The following is a 17,763-nucleotide window of genomic DNA, read 5'->3' on the forward strand; positions in this document are numbered from 1 at the left end:
GAGTCTGAGAGAAGTCAGTCATTGCTTAGTTTTTAAGATTCTGGTTGTTCTGGATCTGGTGTCCAGATCATTTTATACTCCATGTTTTCTTTGAAGTTTAGTCACTTTTCCAGAACTGCTATGTCTTTCAGTTGTGTCATTCACTGTCCAGTTTCCAGCCTTTTCTTCCATGTATGTGCTTCATAATAGGTGCTTTTTGTAGGTATCTGTTCATCACTTCATTGGTTCTTCCAGTATAAGGCCAGTAATCTGTCTTGTGGCCTGGAGCATCTGGGTCACTGTAAATGTGTGGTCTCAATTTCCCTCTTGATTCCTCAAACTCAGTACGGTTTTCAGAGTTAACCCTTTTTGCACAGTTAATTTAATATCAAAAATCCCACTGCCATAAACCAGAATCCCCTGAAGCACAGTCCAAACAATAAATTTGTTCCAATAGTCCAACACCAAATATGGTTCTGGCGTCTCACCATGCCTCACCCCACCTTTGTAACTGGAGTGTTTCTTCACCCTGTTTCCTCCCCAGGTAGAGTTTCAGCTCTTGCCTGGAAATATCGGTGGGCTCACACCTTCCATCATTCCCCAGCCTCCAGCTGTCCCTGGCTGTCCGGCTCTAAGTTCCTTTATAAAATTCTCATCTGCTTCAGTCTTTTACCAAGTCCCAGTACAATTTAGAAATAAATTTGTAGCCACCATAAATTCCAGTTAGTGTCCTAAACAATAGTTTATGGGATGCAAAATTTTTACTTGTTGGTAATAAAATCTTAGTTTGAGCTAGCATATTCTTCAGTTTTGAAATGCAGTGGCTTACAGTATTTATTTAATAGATTTTTTTTTCATTTTATACTTAGAAATGATGCCTTTGAAAATTTCTTTTTGTGGTATTTTGCTACTTTCAGAATGTTTTCTTTTTCTAAACATTTTGATCTAATGATCCTGTTCCAATCAGTTAACAATTAAGACTTCTTATAATAATTCTTCTGCTGGTTGGTTGTGCCTTTTTTTTTAAAGAAGGGAGAACATAGTAATTCTGCTTTCTCAAGATTGCAAGGAAATTGGATTGACTGAGAGAATGTCTAATTACAGTATACAATACAACACTTGGAAAGTACCTGACAAAAGTAATGTTTGCTTGATCCTGTAACAGAAAATCATAATTTCTAAACTCTCAGCGCTTTTTGAAATAGTTAAAATAGATGATGATGGTAATGCTATTAGAGAATCTATAAGGAAAATAAATAAGCATGGAAAAGGGGGGAAAGCATTGTTATGGATTGAAAATCCCACTGATAATTTTAGTGAATGATTGCTTATTTTTCATAAACACAAGAGGTAGCCTGTTTATATCTTGGATCTTAGATACCACAATAGCTGGGAAACTTGGGAAACTCAATATGGAAAAGTGTAAGGTAATAAATACTAACCATATTCAGATAGACTTTGAACTTGCAAGACACATATAGGAACTATCATGTTGGTTGGCCTCTCTGTCTTAGGTACTTATATGATATCCATCACCACAGCATCTGGGCACCTTACAATATTTTATCAATGGGGAACAGAGAGAATAAGCAACCTGCCCAAAGTCATCCAGGAAGTTTATAGAAGAGCATGGAATTGAACCCAGGTCTCCCAAGATCCAGGCCAGTGCCCTAAAACCACTGGACCATCCTTCCTGTCCCACTGGACTATTATTCTTCTCAGTCCAGCATGTAAGTGGACCTGCAACATTAAAAATAGGAGTAGAATGGTTGGGCCCAAGGACACCGTAGAAGCTAATACAGAAGATATTTTGACATTATATTGAAGAGTTGTCTGTCCTTCTAGGAAATACTGTATATTACTTTGGTCATCTCACCATCAGAAGGATATTGCTGAGAATGAAAAGATTTAGAAAAGAGCAGTAAAGATGGCTATATGTACAGTAGGTGTGGCATATGAAGATAGATTCCACAAAATAGGATTATTTAGATTGGAAAAGAAAAGCAGCTGAGGTATTCAGAATGAAGAGTGTAATGAAAACTGTTCAGTTTCTCCTTTTACCTTGTTCCATAATATTAGCGCCAGATATTATGTGATTAAAATTAAAAAATGGCAAATTTGGATCAGATATGCCTGAGTATATTTTACTCCTGGAATATAGGTGGTTCAGAAAGAGGACTGGACTGAACAATTTTGTGACTGCTAACAACTTTAAGCTAATAAAATCTCACACTTCAGACCAATGTTTCTCAAACTTATTTGATCATGCCCCCTTCTTTGTGTCTGTAGTAGTTTACGCCTTCCTCCTCTGGGCACCCGGCCAGCAGCTGCTGCTCTCTAGTCACCCAGCTCTGAATGTGCACAGTAAGTTTGTTTTTTTCTCTAAAGCTTCTCATGCTCCCCCCCACCCCAAATACATTCTGTGGCCCCCTCAGTTTGAGAACCTCTTTTGCTTTAGACCATATGTTCCATCCTCATTTTGTCTCTCTCTGTCCCTCCTCCCGCCCCAAAATCATTGCACAATTGGCTAAATGCATTAGGTCAGTGGTTCTCAACCAGGAGTTCGTGTACCTCTGGGGTACGCAGAAGTCTTCCAAGGGATACATCAACTCATCTAGATATTTGCCTAGTTTTACAACAGGCTACATAAAAAGCACTAGCAAAGTCAGTACAAACTAAACTTTCACCCACGCAATGACTTGTTTATACCGCTGTATATACTATACGCTGAAATGTAAGTACAATATTTATATTCCAATTGATTTATTTTTTAATTATATGGTAAAAATGAGAACATATGCAATTTTTAAGTAATGGTGCGCTGTGACACTTTTGTATTTTTGTGTCTGATTTTGTAAGCAAGCAGTTTTTAAGTGAGGTTAAACTTGGGGTAGGCAAGACCAATCCGACTTCTGAAAGGGGTACAGTAGTCTGGAAAGACTGAGAGCCACTGCATTAGGAAACTTTTTGAGTTTTCTCTAAGGCATGAGCTATTGGCCAGAGGCTAGATACCAGACTTGATCGGTTAATGGCCTGGTCTGATATGGTCAGACCTGTCTTCCTGTATAAAACTCAATAAAAAGAAGGTTAAAAATACTACAATCATACTTAGCAGGCGTCAGAATAACAACCATGTCTGAATACAAGAATCTGCAGTAATTTAACCCAACTGACCTTCAACCAGAGAGCATAAGATACTTGAAATTTGATAGCCAGTTAGATCTCAAACCTAAATGAACATATTTTATTCCAGATGTATAATCCTTCAATATCCAGAAAGAGAAACTGCCTGAAAAATAATTCTATAGAACCTTTTATATCAAAGTTGTTAATTTTTGTTATGATTAATAGTGCTCCTCTACTGTACAAATGTTGAGGAAATACTACCATACTTATTGCAGCAGTGCCCCCAAATTGACAGTTTTTAGCTATAGAGATGAACCAAGCAGAACAGGAGGTTATTTTTCCCCCACCAGGAAACTTAAAAGCTAAACAGAAATTCAAGTTTTGTAAAATAGATCTGTAAAGTACAATTCCATTTGTAACAGACCTATTTTCCTAAAGCTCTTTTGCCTCTGTAGGCCCAATCAAAGCAGGAGAGTATTAGCAAAGTCCATTTTGTCATTGTTAGCGCTGATATTTCCTTTATGTATTTTCTGAACCCCCGACTGAAACTGCTGTTGCTAGTGCAGCACACATGCTAATTAGACAGAGACTTCTGAGAAGGAAGAGACAGAATGATTAATTGGCAAGTATCAGGTGCTTTCTTATTATACATGTGTGAATAGTGCAGCCTTTATCCAGACCATGGAGATGGACTCTTGAGCAATGATGAGCGACAGAGCCCGCATTTAGGCTTCCAGCACATAGCAGTGTGCTGACTCTTACTGTAAAATTTTTAAGGGCACATTGTCTGCCTAGTCAAGATAGTTCTTTCCTAATATATGCAAAGGACCAAGGGAAGAAGAGAAAAATGGAAGGAGGCATTGTTTTTTTACTTTCAGAAAAAGCTGCCTTTCATTTATTTATATGTACATTTATGAGATATTAGGATCGAAACTGTTGTAAAAGGTGAGCATTGCTATTTAGAATACAACAGTAACATTAATTAGGCAAAAAATAATTATTCTAATGGTAATCCTGTTGCAGATTTAGGGCCTTATTTTACTTGTTTGTTGTCAATTAAAGTTTTGGGACCCTGATTTATTTCTACAGAAATCAATGGCACAACACCCATTAACTCTAATGACAGCAGAATCAATCTGTCACAAATTCAGCAGTTTTAAAACATTCTGAACAAATATATTTTGGGCTGAAATATTTGGCTTCTGTCAGAAGATAAATTATTGACATTTCAATTTAAGCAAAAACATTTTAGAAGTTTTGAATTTAGTTAGGATGAAAAAACCTTATTGTGGTTTTTTGACTACACTTTTCATTTGTACATTGTTACTGTCGCTCAAAATGGCGGAAACTTGCCCTGGGCATAGTCCTCATTGAAGAGTTGTGCCACTATTTGGCTTACTTTTTTTTTTTTCATTTGTACCTATTTATGACCATTGGAAAATCTCTACTGTGTTTACATGCAATAGACGTTTCATTCACTGGACGGGAACACTTAGATTATATATACAGTGTGCATGTGTGTGACTATCTGGAATTGTATGCTATTCAAAAGTGGCAAAAAGCAGCATTCAGAATCTGATTGCATTCAGAAGCTGATTTGTTACATTTAACTTTTTCTGTAGTATTTTTTGTAAATTTGAGCATCCATATCCAATAAAGCTCCTGGAGGAAATGTAGTAAATAGAATAATTCATCTAATTAAAAATTGTCTGTGGCCAAAGGACTGGCTAGGGAACCCTCAGGACACAACTCTTCACTTGTACAGAAGAATAGATAAAATGACTTCAAACAGAAGTCTTCTAATGACCTTCTAATTTTAGAAGCACCCTTGGAGTCCAAGGGATGCCCACAGGGAAGGAGTTCCATTGACAAGACCTACTGAGAGAGGCCAGTCCCTGGTCTGTTTTAGAATGTGCGTTAAGATAATAATCCAACCTGTCTCACTTTCTTTGGTACAATAGGAAGTATTAGGAGACAAAAGATGGTCTTGCAGGTCCCTTGGCCCTAAATTATGAACGGCTCTATGTAGCAGTAAGACTTTGAAGTGTCTGATAGACTTACTTGCAGGCAGTGCAGTTCGTGGTGAACAGATGTGATTGAGTCCCATGCACCTATATTAAAATTACAGTTGAACCTGGAGGTGATAAGTTGGGGATTGGTCCTGTTTTCAGCAGGGGGTTGGACTAGATGACCTCCTGAGGTCCCTTCCAACCCTGATATACTGTGATTCCATGATTCTAAGGGCAAGTTTGGCCATGATAAAATTTGCAAGAGAGATGCAGAGCTAGAAGCATTGGAGGAGCACTGGAGCTCTTTCACAACTTAAATGACCCAGCGGCCCTGGATGCTTGACCACGTCTTAAGTGAAAGATATATTTGACCTAATCCTGCTGCCACTGAAATCCATGGCGCCTTTACCATTGATGTTGTAGGAGTCCGCTCATGCACATGAAGAACAGGAAGTGTTAAAATAATGGAGACTCTTCAAGACTTTCTCTTGCTGACTTTCTCATAGCCAGTTTAGAATCTGAACCAATGTAAGCTTCCAAATTTAAAATAAAGTATTTCCCCCCTAACTATTGTATAATAGATCCTTTTGGCTGTACAACTGAAGAAACAACATTGGTGGTCCCATTTCCTTTAAATATCTAACTCTGTAACTTTACATAGTGTTTTACATTCAATAGTCATTTCCTTTCAGATAGAGGTTTTTAATGACTATCATTAGGCTTGGCAGAATTTGATTTTATTTTTTTATAATCGATGGATAATATCAATATTTATTTTTAATTACTTTTTCCTATTTTTATTGATTTAAATGTTCATAGTTGCACAGAATAATGGCTTTTAACCTTTTAAATTATATTTTTATTATTTTAAAATTTCACAGTTGTAGGAAGCTATGGGGGAAGGGTCACACAGTGGGTATCAGACAATTATTTAATGACAGATGTTGAGATCCAAAAAGTTAAAGCTTTATAACTGTTTAATACACAAATTGTCAACATCACATGTCAAAATATACTAAGTAAACATCCTTAAATAAAATTCTAATAAGTTCTCTAGCATCACTTTTTCTTACTTGTCTGTCTGTAAATTTTATTCTTGAAGGAATTTTTCTTTTTTTTGGTTTATATGTGTACAATGAAATAAACTTTTACTGACAAATATATAATCTTTCCAAGCCTAACTATTATAGTATCCGTCAGTCACAGAGATGTTAGTATCCCAGAAAATTTTTTATTTAGTCTTGTAGGCTCTGCCATCCCAACAGAATGTATTTAACAAGAAAACCCTCAGGTCATACACATTCAAGGTATAGCTCATAGTATGAACTGATGGACAGAATAGTAACATCTTCTAAAATTATTTTAAGGTAAAATACCGTATTTAAAAAATGCAGGCTATTTCAACTGAAGCTCGTTTCTGGAAAACCTTTATTCAAAAGATAGAAATATAGTTGGCTGACCAGAAGAATTTAACACAAGCTGATTCGTTTCCATTTATTTGAATACTCTGCTAATTCCTATCTTTTATAAATCCCATTTTTGCTCAGATGACACTGGATCCTTTAAAAGAGCTCACCCCACCCAAAAAACCCCCAAAACAAAACTTTCTCACTACATTGTGCCATCCTAGCTGGGTTCTATTCCTGTCTGCCAGTCTCACTGTTTGGCCTTGGGTAAGTCTCTGCCTAACTATCTAGACTGGTGATACCTACTCCCCTGTGTGAAGCACTTTAGGATCCCTCATTGAAAGGAACTCTATATGTGCAAAACAATATTATTTTATTTTAAAAGGTCTGCTCTGATTAAATATAATCTTATAAATTTAAAATTTTTGTATCTGTTGTTTATTATGGGCTAAATTCTGGCTTGTTTTATGTAAGTGTATTGCACAGCAAAAGGGGTAGGGATACTCTTCTTCCAATGCCCAGTGCAGGACCTTGGTAGAATACTGTTAATACTATTTCCTGAGAACAGGGTTGTTGTTATTTACATTACTCTAGTGCTTAGGTGCTCGAGCCATGGACGAGGATCCCCTGCTAGACTCCCCTGTAGAAATGTAACAAAAAGACAGTCCCTGCTCCATACAGCTTACAATCAAAGACAAGCCTGTTAGCATGCCTAGTATGGCCATAAATGAGGGATATGGAGAATTGGCTCTAGACAGTGGGGGAAGTACTCACTGAAGAAGTTGTAAGGAGTTCTACCATGCATCTTCTCTTAGGCATTCTGCTTTTGTCTGCCTTGGATAGGCAGAATACCTCAGAGTACCCCCACATGGCTGCTACTTTTCCATATCTTTACCTCCTCAGTGTTCCAGAGAGAAGCTAGGAGTAGAGTTTGGTTCTGCCTCTCAGTCTTGTGTTGAGAGCTTAGTTAAGTTATTAGTGTAATACATTTTAGGGTAAAGATTAAGATTTCAGGTACATACAGCGTGTGCATATTCTATAAGATCAACATTGTGCAAGTGTATGGAAGCATAACAGACAAATGTATAAAAGACTTTTCTTCTGCTTAAGAAAAAATCTGGCCTTTGGGTTTGCACTCCTATGCAAAATAAAATTGCTAAAGAAAATTAACATTAGTTATATAAAATTCCAAATAAATTATATCATAACTGCACTTCTTTATATTTTTTAGTTTCTGTAAATTCCCATTCAGATATATTATATCTGTCATCACAGTAAACTGGATTCAAGTATATGATAAATGTGCCATGACTTACTAATATCCATTCATTCATTTCTTGCTCTGTGTCCTGCTGAGCTCCTAGTTTAGTGTGGTGAGGTGTTTTTTTTTGTTTTTGTTTTTTTTTTAAACACATTAGGTTTCCTGAGTTTTGGTGTAGACTACATTATTTTCAATTATAATATTCATGCAAATGCAAACATTTAGCAAAACGTTCCTAAACACTGTCTAGTTTAGCTGCAGAATAAAATATATTCAGCTATGCAACTGGGAGCCCTAGTCTTTCAAGCTGTAGTCCCAGTTGAGTGTAGGGTGCAAAGAAGCTATAGTGTAACCAACAGAACACAAACACAAAATATTTTACTTGAAGTTTTTAAATTTACCACATATAGTTCATATTCTGTACTACACATTTAAGAGGTCAGTAGATTCTGTACATAGTTCAAACTGTTGTAATCTAGTAAAAGAAAAGTAGTAATATAAATAATTAAAATTGAAAAGACTGCTTACCCATTTTGCTGCTTCTGGACTTGATAATTGCAAACAGATTCTGGCTACTTTTGTTTTTCCACTTTACTGAATCTTTATACTATCATTGCTCTGCTATGCAAGTGATCGCTTTCCTAACTCACTTCCAGCAAACATTGCTTTCAAAAGCTTCCTGAAAGGGGATAGCCCTGCAGAAGAAAACGTACACCTCATTAAAGGGACCATGCTTCTGAACACACTTTTTTCCTCTCTTTCATAACCTACCATTTGCAACATGCCCTTTCTATTACCTCTGACTGCTGTTGATAGCATTATGTGTTCCTTCTCCCACAATACCTGAGGTACTAACTCAGGTACCTCATGTGTTTGTGGAAATACATGTATGGGGATGAACATTTGGACCTTAAATTTTACTTTTGTAACCAAATTTTAAAAATTAAATCACATAGGTACTTTTTCTGGTAATGGCAAAAATGTGCAATCCCTTTTTATGTAGTTTTACTTATGGAAATGGATATGATCCTACTGACACAGGGAACAGCTGACTAATTTATGAACTGCTGCCTCTCTCTTTTTTCAAGGTGCTTTCACTTTTTTTCTTAACCTTCAAACAAATCCTCATTAGGCTTTAACTAAAACTGTTAGGGGCAGTCAGGACACTTAGGCTCTTTGGTTTTTATGCATGTCATATCTTATCCAAATGAAGGAAGCTAAGTTGTGTTCCAGAATGCCTCATGCATTTTAAATTGTTATTACTACAAATACCTTTTATAAAAATACCTTACTCTAGAAGAATATTTTCCCAGACAGGAGATTGTCACGAATGTGAAGTTTGCTAAATCAACACAAGCTATTTTTGTTAAGGAGGAAGACAGAAGATGAACTCATATGAATCTGTTCTTAAAAAGTGATGGTAAGTTTGTTTGGATTTATATTTACCCTTTTCTATTCAGGTAGGATTCCAAAAGATTTCCTAACTACAGTAATGCTATGTGTGTATTGAACAAGTAATAACATCTTATTGATTAGATGCCAGTGAAGGCATTCAAAAATAGTGAGATTAATTTGTGCTGGCATTTATCACATAAACCCTTTTGATTATTAGTAATACACAAGATTTTTTTAATGCTTGATTTAACATCATCCTGTGACCAGCTTTCTCCTCTTTGTGTGAAATTGCATAATTGCAAATGTCAGAAAAAGAATGAGGTTTAACACCTGTTCTGCATGATAACTTTTGATCAGAAACAGCTGTTTGGTAACCAAGTTGCTAACTTTTGGGGTGTGTGTTTATATATATATATAAAGCACAACTACAGAATGCTCAGACTTTTGTTCAAATATGACTTCCTTTGAAGTATGGTAGTTGTTCATTCTTAACTGTTCTTCTGGCAAAACATCTTGCTAATGGGTAATGTACTGAAGAGCCCCAGTGAAATAGGAAAGAAAAGACATAATGCTTTTGATGTGAACATGTGATTTTTAAAATATGGTTCAAGAATTTTTTTAAGTTGATAAACTCTCCTGTGTGGTTTTGATGTGCTGTTAGTCCAATTACTATGCTAAATGGACAAAATAGAGGATGTTATTTTATGTGAGTATATATATTAGAGGAATTTCAAACCAAATGGAGTTTCAGAAAATGTGGGGCTCTCATATTATTCTGTTGTATTCATAATGTCAGAGGGAAGGTTGTGTCCCATTCTTCAGGGTTTCACACTGTAACTCATATGGAAAACCTGAAGTCAAGAAAAAACTTGATGTGGTATACTTTTTTTTTCATATCCTCTGAGAAACTGTGGAGGAGTGACATTATAATAGAACAAAGAAAAACTAGGCAATAGTCCAGGAGCAAGGAATGTTTAATTTTGGGTTCAAGAGTTTTACTACTTTGATTAGTAAAATGAAAGAATACAGGTTAAACTTTTTAACCTGCCACCAAATAACTCCCTAACTTTATATATAGTGTATATTTTGCAGTCATTTAGTCACAGAGGCGTTGATCCTATAAAGACTCATGCAGCTGCCTAAATTTAGAGTCTGTGGGTATTCAGTGTGATGTCTCAGTCTCTAAAGTTAGGGATCTATGTAAATCTTTGTAGGATTGGGGTTTAATATAGCCTAGCTGAGTACTTTAAAAAAAATCACCCAAAGAGTTCCCGACACTTGTATAACTTGTGGAAAATGACCTTATTTTAAGACTTTCCCCTACCTCAGTTGAAGTCAACAAGAGTTTTGCCATTCACTACAGTGGGAACAGGATATGACCTTTAAGCCTGATCCTGCCAAGAGTTATGCACATGCACAATTTTATGTCTGTAGTTTGATGTGAGTAAGGTTGTACAGTGCTTAAGTGTTTAGTACTGGGACTGTAGTCATCAGTTTAAGATCCACACTACTCTTTTATTTACACCACAAACCCATCACCATAAGTATAGTTTTACTGGTGTAACTGAGAGCCTAGCAATTTATTCTGCTAGGCTAAAAATGGATGTCATTTATTACTTTACAAGTAATCCATGTATGAGTTGGAAAAAACAACAACCTCCAAACAAAATCTCCATATCAAATCACTTGTGTCGCTCTCTAAGAATGTCTGAGTCCTATACAGACATAAATTTATGTGAACACAATCATCAGGCTCAAATGTATATGAATATACATATGCACACAGGATTGGGGCTATAGATATTCAAATTTATATTCCTCAGCCTTTACAAAATACAAGCCCCAGATTGTGGCTACTGGGCTAGCTACTATATTAAGCAGCATGGCCAGGTTATTGGGGAAATGCCCCATAATTACTAAAAATAAATCTGCTTTCTGATCAGTTACCCCAAAGATCCCCAGCTGCACGCCTGTCAACCTGTCCATCCACAGAGCCAGGAGGGGCAATCTGACCAAGTGTAAATAATTCACCATATAACTTGTTCTGTCTGCATAAATAATATAGTGTGTTTGTATATTTTTTAAAAAAGAAAAGGAGTACTTGTGGCACCTTAGAGACTAACCAATTTATTTGAGCATGAGCTTTCGTGAGCTACAGCTCTAGCTCACGAAAGCTCATGCTCAAATAAATTGGTTAGTCTCTAAGGTGCCACAAGTACTCCCTTTCTTTTTGCGAATACAGACTAACACGGCTGTTACTCTGAAACCTGTATATTTTTTGTCACTAGATGGCACTCTTGAATGAGGCTTGTGATTTATTCCTGGGCTGGCATTTCATTCACAAACAATCCGTCCCAATTTTTTATTTTAATCACTTCTTTTATAATGTTGTAGTGAAATAAAGAGAAGGTGGAAACTTTTATTTTAAACTGATATCAGGGACACTTATTGGGCTTTTATAAGAGCAGTTTAACTAAATGCAGTGTGGAACAATCGCAAGTAAGAACTGACGCAAAGATGACACAGAGAATAGTGAAGCTTTCTTTACATAACATACAAGCTCAGTCCTAAAAAATTAACCAAGCTTCCACCTTTTAAGTTTTAATGTTTTGAGTGTAAAGAAAAAATATATCTTTTTTTGGAATGGATGATAATTTCACTTAATACAGTTTTAGTGGGATGTGATATTTTCAGTATTCTTCACATACTAAACTGATTAGCTTTGCTCTGGATTGTTAAACAGTCATTGTGTTGCACTCTATAAATAACTGCATTTCAGCAGTGAGTAATGTGGATGTGTATTTGTAACTCAATGAGTGATGTGTATGTAGTTGTTTTAATATTTTCTGTACTGCCCATCTCCATCTAGCTGAGATGCAGAACGAAATGCAAACAGTGATTAAACCAAAACTGGATCTAGTGGGCCAGAAAAAAAACAGCTATTTTATCAAACAAACCTGGAGGGCAAAATATTGAAAAGAGAGGAGCTGATGAAAGAGGGGAGTACAAGCTGATCCTAGGATGTAATCACCCAATTAGGTATTGCATTTATAGAACTTACCTTCTGCCCAACATTGAAGCTTTTGTGGATCCAAAGTGGGACTCTGATAGATATCCTTGGGGAACGAGCTAGATAGAAAGGGTTCCTGGACTCTAAAAAGGCTTTGCCAGCAGCCTGATTTAGAATTAAACTTGTGATGGAGAGCGGAGACCTTTGGCAAACTCCACTGCTTTGGAGCAATATAGGAGAGAGGCAGACACTTAGGACTTTATATATTGTAAAGAAACCTTGAACTGAACAACTTCAGAGTTGAAATCAGTGCAGTACATGGATAGTGGGCATTAATAATTCTTCCCTTACGAATGGGCAGTTATGTTGAGGAACCGTTGCAGCTTCTGAATGACATTCAGTGGCTACGGGGTTTAAATACTAAATATTCCTCTTTGCTGTACAGTGCAGGTAGGAACAAAGGACTTAAAATGTTTTGGGACCCTTCTAACTAGTTGGCTACATGGGTATGTGGCATACTCCTGCTTGACCCCAAGCAGGCAGAAGTGGCTCTATGTGCCTATAAGGTTGCTTGGACCATGGGAATTTGAGGTGGTGGGAAGAATGTCTTTAAACCGCGATATGAGGACTTCAGTAGCTCAGACATAGGTTAGGGGTTTGTTACAGGAGTGGGTGGGTGAGATTCTGTGGCCTGCGTTGTGCGGGAGGTCAGATTAGACGATCATAATGGTCCCTTCTGACCTTAAAGTCTATGATTCTATGAATGTCAGATGAGGGAACTAGGAAACATCTGTGCTGCATGTTAATATGCTGCCTTCACCTCAAGAGACACTTCAAGCAGCATTAACTCAACATCTAATCTATATCGATATCTTTTCTAATCTAATCTCAGCAAAATGACTGACCAAGTATTATTATTTATCAACTACAATTGGTTAATAAAATAATAATTGGTTAGTAAAAGCATCCTGATTGGTTATTAACTTAGACTTGTTAATAATTAAATCACACAGAGTTTTAATATCATGTGTTGCAAAGAGCTGCAGGAGACGCGTTAAAGAGCCACTTGTGGCTTCCAAGCCTCAGTCTGAGTATCACTGCCTTAAGCTTAAAAATCAATAGTCTGGTCAGAAAGCAAAGGTTTCTAAATAACATGACAGTAATGGCATGGAATTTGGGTGCAGGATTTTGTGATGCAGAGTCAGAACAGGTCATGTTGTTACAAGATTGCAAAAAAGTTGCATACAAACAAAACAGATGAAAACCAAACTGCCCATGTTACTCCAGCTTGCAACATCAAGATTTTTTTGTGTGTGATTACTACATATTCAAATATGTTTGGCTGTATTTCTAAAGACTTTCCTATACTTAGCATTAATAATACTGTAAGAACATAAAAATGGCCATACTGGGTCAGACCAAAGGTCCATCAAGCCCAGTATCCTGTCCTCTGACAGTGGCCAATGACAGGTGCCCCAAAGGGAATGAAAAGACAGGTTATCATCAAGTGATCTATGCCCTGTTACCCAGTCCCAGCTTCTGGCAAACAGAGGCTAGGGACACCATTCCTGCCCAACCTGGCTAATAGCCATTGATGGACCTATCTTTCATGAATCTATCTAGCTCTCTTTTGAACCCCGTTATAGTATTGGCCTTCACACGACCCTCTGGCAAGGAGTTCCAGAGGTTGACAGTGCATTGCGTGAAAAAAATACTTTCTTGTTTGTTTTAAACCTGCTATCTATTAATTTCATTTGGTGGCCTCTTGTTCTTGTAAAAAGGAGGAGTAAATAACACTTCCTTATTTACTTTCTCTATACCACTCATGATTTTATAGACCTCTATTATAACCCCCCTTAGTCGCCTCTTTTCCAAGCTGAAAAGTCCAGTCTTATTAATCTCTCCTCATATGGCAGCTGTTCTATACCCTTAATCATTTGTGTTGCCCTTTTCTGAACCTTTTCCAATTCCAATAAATCTTTTTTGAGATGGGGCGACCACATCTGCACGCAGTATTCAAGGTGTGGGCATTCCGTGGATTTATATAGAGGCAATATTATATTTTCTGTCTTATTATCTATTCCTTTCTTGATGATTCCCAACATTCTGTTTGCTTTTTCGACTGCCGCTGCACATTGAGTGGATGATTTCAGAGAACTATCCACAATGACTCCAAGATCTCTTTCTTGAGTGGTAACAGCTAATTTAGACCCCATCATTGTATATGTATAGTTATGTACTTTGACTTTAATACAGGAAGCTCCTATGGGGTTCTATAATGTGCTAAAAAATCTTATCTCAAACTCATGAAATAAATAATTAATTTTTTTCAGAACAGTTTTGTGTTAAGTGAACAGAACCCTGTTTTGTATGTTAACATTTTATATGTACTGTTTGTGTGTGTGTACATGCACAAACACTTATACCCGCTACCATCACTATGGTTAAGGGCCTCTCTGCATTTCTATTGTAAAATGAATTAACATATATATAGAGGGGTTCCTCCATGCACAGATCTGTCCCTTCTTGTGGGGAAGGAGGGTCTTCCACCCACTTCCTCCACACCCCTCATGGATATGAGGGCCCATGTACCACACAGAGGAGTGGACAGAGACTAGTCAGGCCAGGGAGAGGAATGAGCAGCTGGGCTAAGGGGATGCACACTGGCCATGAAGAGCTTATGTGGAAGCAATAATAGAGCCTGGGAGTGTTTAATTTCTTGTTGTCAAGGTTCCTCCCCCACTCTGAACTCTAGGGTACAGATGTGGGGACCTGCATGAAAAACCTCCTAAGCTTATCTTTACCAGCTTAGGTCAAAACTTCCCCAAGGTACAAAATATTACCCCCGTTATCCTTGGAATGGCCGCTACCACCACCAAACTAATACTGGTTACTGGGGAAGAGCTGTTTGGACGCGTCCTTCCCCCCAAAATACTTCCCAAAACCTTGCACCCTACTTCCTGGACAAGGTTTGGTAAAAAGCCTCACCAATTCGCCTAGGTGACTACAGACCCAGACCCTTGGATCTTAAGAACAATGAACAATCCTCCCAACACTTGCACTCCCCCTTTCCTGGGAAATGTTGGATAAAAAGCCTCACCAATTTGCATAGGTGACCACAGACCCAAACCCTTGGATCTGAGAACAATGAAAAAGCATTCAGTGTTTTACAAGAAGACTTTTAATAAAAAATAGAAGTAAATAGAAATAAAGAAATCCCCCCTGTAAAATCAGGATGGTAGATATCTTACAGGGTAATTAGATTCAAAAACATAGAGAACCCCTCTAGGCAAAACCTTAAGTTACAAAAAAGATACACAGACAGAAATAGTTATTCTATTCAGCACAATTCTTTTCTCAGCCATTTAAAGAAATCATAATCTAACACATACCTAGCTAGATTACTTACTAAAAGTTCTAAGGCTCCATTCCTGTTCTGTCCCTGGCCAAGACGACTACAGACAGACACACAAACCCTTTGTTTCTCTCCCTCCTCCCAGCTTTTGAAAGTATCTTGTCTCCTCATTGGTCATTTTGGTCAGGTGCCAGCGAGGTTACCTTTAGCTTCTTAACCCTTTACAGGTGAGAGGAGCTTTCCCCTGGCCAGGAGGGATTTCAAAGGGGTTTACCCTTCCCTTTATATTTATGACACGCCCCCCAAATCTCAGCTAGGGTGAAACACTGGCTGGGATTTCTTCCTGGAGCTCTAGGAAAACAGAGTTAATAAGACACATGCATCTCTAAATATACTACCAAGTACATAAAGACTAACAATATTTTCCACATCTCAAGGACGATTTTAACCAGTTGATTCTGGGAAACTTTCACGGGAGAGTGCATCAGCCACTTTGTTAGAAGCTCCTGAGATGTGTTGGATGTCGAAATCAAAATCTTGGAGAGCTAAACTCCACCGAAGAAGTTTTCTGTTAGTTTCTTTGACGGTGTGAAGCCACTTTAGTGCAGCATGGTCGGTTTGCAGGTGGAAACGCCGTCCCCAAACATATGGGCGTAGCTTTTCCAGAGCGTAGACAATGGCATAACATTCTTTTTCAGTGACTGACCAGTTGCTTTCCCTCTCAGACAGTTTTTTGCTGAGAAACACTACAGGGTGGAATTCTTGATCAGGTCCTTTCTGCATTAAAACTGCTCCCACACCACGCTCGGATGCATCTGTGGTTACTAGGAACGGTTTGTCAAAGTCTGGGGCCCTTAGTACAGGGTCAGACATGAGTGTCGCTTTAAGCTTGTTAAAGGCCTTCTGACACCTTCCGGTCCACTGAACAGCATTTGGCTGTTTCTTTTTGGTTAGGTCTGTCAGTGGGGCAGCGATTTGGCTGTAGTGCGGTACAAATCGTCTGTAATAACCGGCCAAGCCTAAGAAGGATTGAACCTGTTTCTTTGACTTTGGGACAGGCCACTTTTGGATAGCATCCACTTTGGCCTGTAGGGGGCTGATAGTTCCTTGACCCACCTGGTGTCCAAGGTAAGTCACTCTGTTTAGGCCTATTTGACACTTCTTAGCCTTAACAGTTAGTCCTGCCTCCCTTATGCGCTCAAGGACTTTTTGTAGATGTTCCAGGTGGTCTGCCCAGGAATCCGAAAATATGGCCACATCGTCAAGGTAGGCGACTGCATATTCTCCTAATCCCGCTAGGAGACCATCTACAAGTCTTTGGAAAGTGGCGGGTGCATTTCGCAGCCCGAAAGGGAGTACATTAAATTCATAGAGCCCGAGATGTGTGATGAAGGCTGACCTTTCCTTGGCAGATTCATCTAGCGGTACCTGCCAGTACCCCTTGGTTAAGTCCAAGGTAGAGATGAACTGGGCCCTTCCCAGTTTCTCTAATAGTTCATCTGTGCGTGGCATGGGATAGTTGTCTGGGCGAGTTACAGCATTTAGCTTACGGTAGTCCACGCAAAAACGTATTTCCCCATCTGGTTTGGGAACTAGAACCACTGGAGATGCCCATGCACTTTCAGAGGGGCGGATTACACCCATCTGTAACATATCCTGGATCTCCCGTTCTATAGCAGTTTTAGCTTGAGGAGACACCCGGTAAGGGTGGACCCTAATTGGGTGAGCATTACCTGTGTCAATGGAGTGGTATGCCCGTTCAGTCAGTCCTGGGGTGGCTGAGAACGTTGGCGCGTAGCTAGTGCACAGCTCCTGGATCTGCTGTCGCTGCATACGCCCAAGGGTCATGGAGAGGTTCACCTCTTCCACACCACCAGCACATTTCCCTTCGTAGTAAACACCTTCAGGCCACTCAGCGTCGTCTCCTCCCTGGGCTGTAAACTGACAAACCTTTAATTCTCTGGAATAAAAGGGCTTTAGAGAATTAATATGGTACACCTTAGGCTTTCGGTTGGAGGTGGGGAATGCTATGAGATAATTAACAGCTCCCAGGCGCTCCTGGACCACGAATGGCCCTTCCCACGATGCTTCCATTTTATGGGCCTGGAGCGCCTTTAAGACCATGACCTGGTCTCCTACTTTGAAGGAACGCTCTCTGGCATGTTTATCATACCAGGCTTTTTGCTCTTTTTGAGCATCCTGTAAGTTTTCTCTAGCAAGGG

The 17,763-nt window shown here is 38.5% G+C and overlaps 1 protein-coding gene across 9 annotated transcripts in view; it reads left to right on the forward strand.

Annotated features, from left to right (window-relative positions):
- ERC2 (ELKS/RAB6-interacting/CAST family member 2) overlaps positions 1–17,763 on the forward strand; it is an 833,583-nt gene that overhangs the window by 150,036 nt on the left and 665,784 nt on the right. The window lies entirely within an intron of this gene.

The sequence above is a fragment of the Lepidochelys kempii genome, chromosome 7 (genome assembly GCF_965140285.1).
Source record: "Lepidochelys kempii isolate rLepKem1 chromosome 7, rLepKem1.hap1, whole genome shotgun sequence".
NCBI classification, from domain to species: domain Eukaryota; kingdom Metazoa; phylum Chordata; order Testudines; family Cheloniidae; genus Lepidochelys; species Lepidochelys kempii.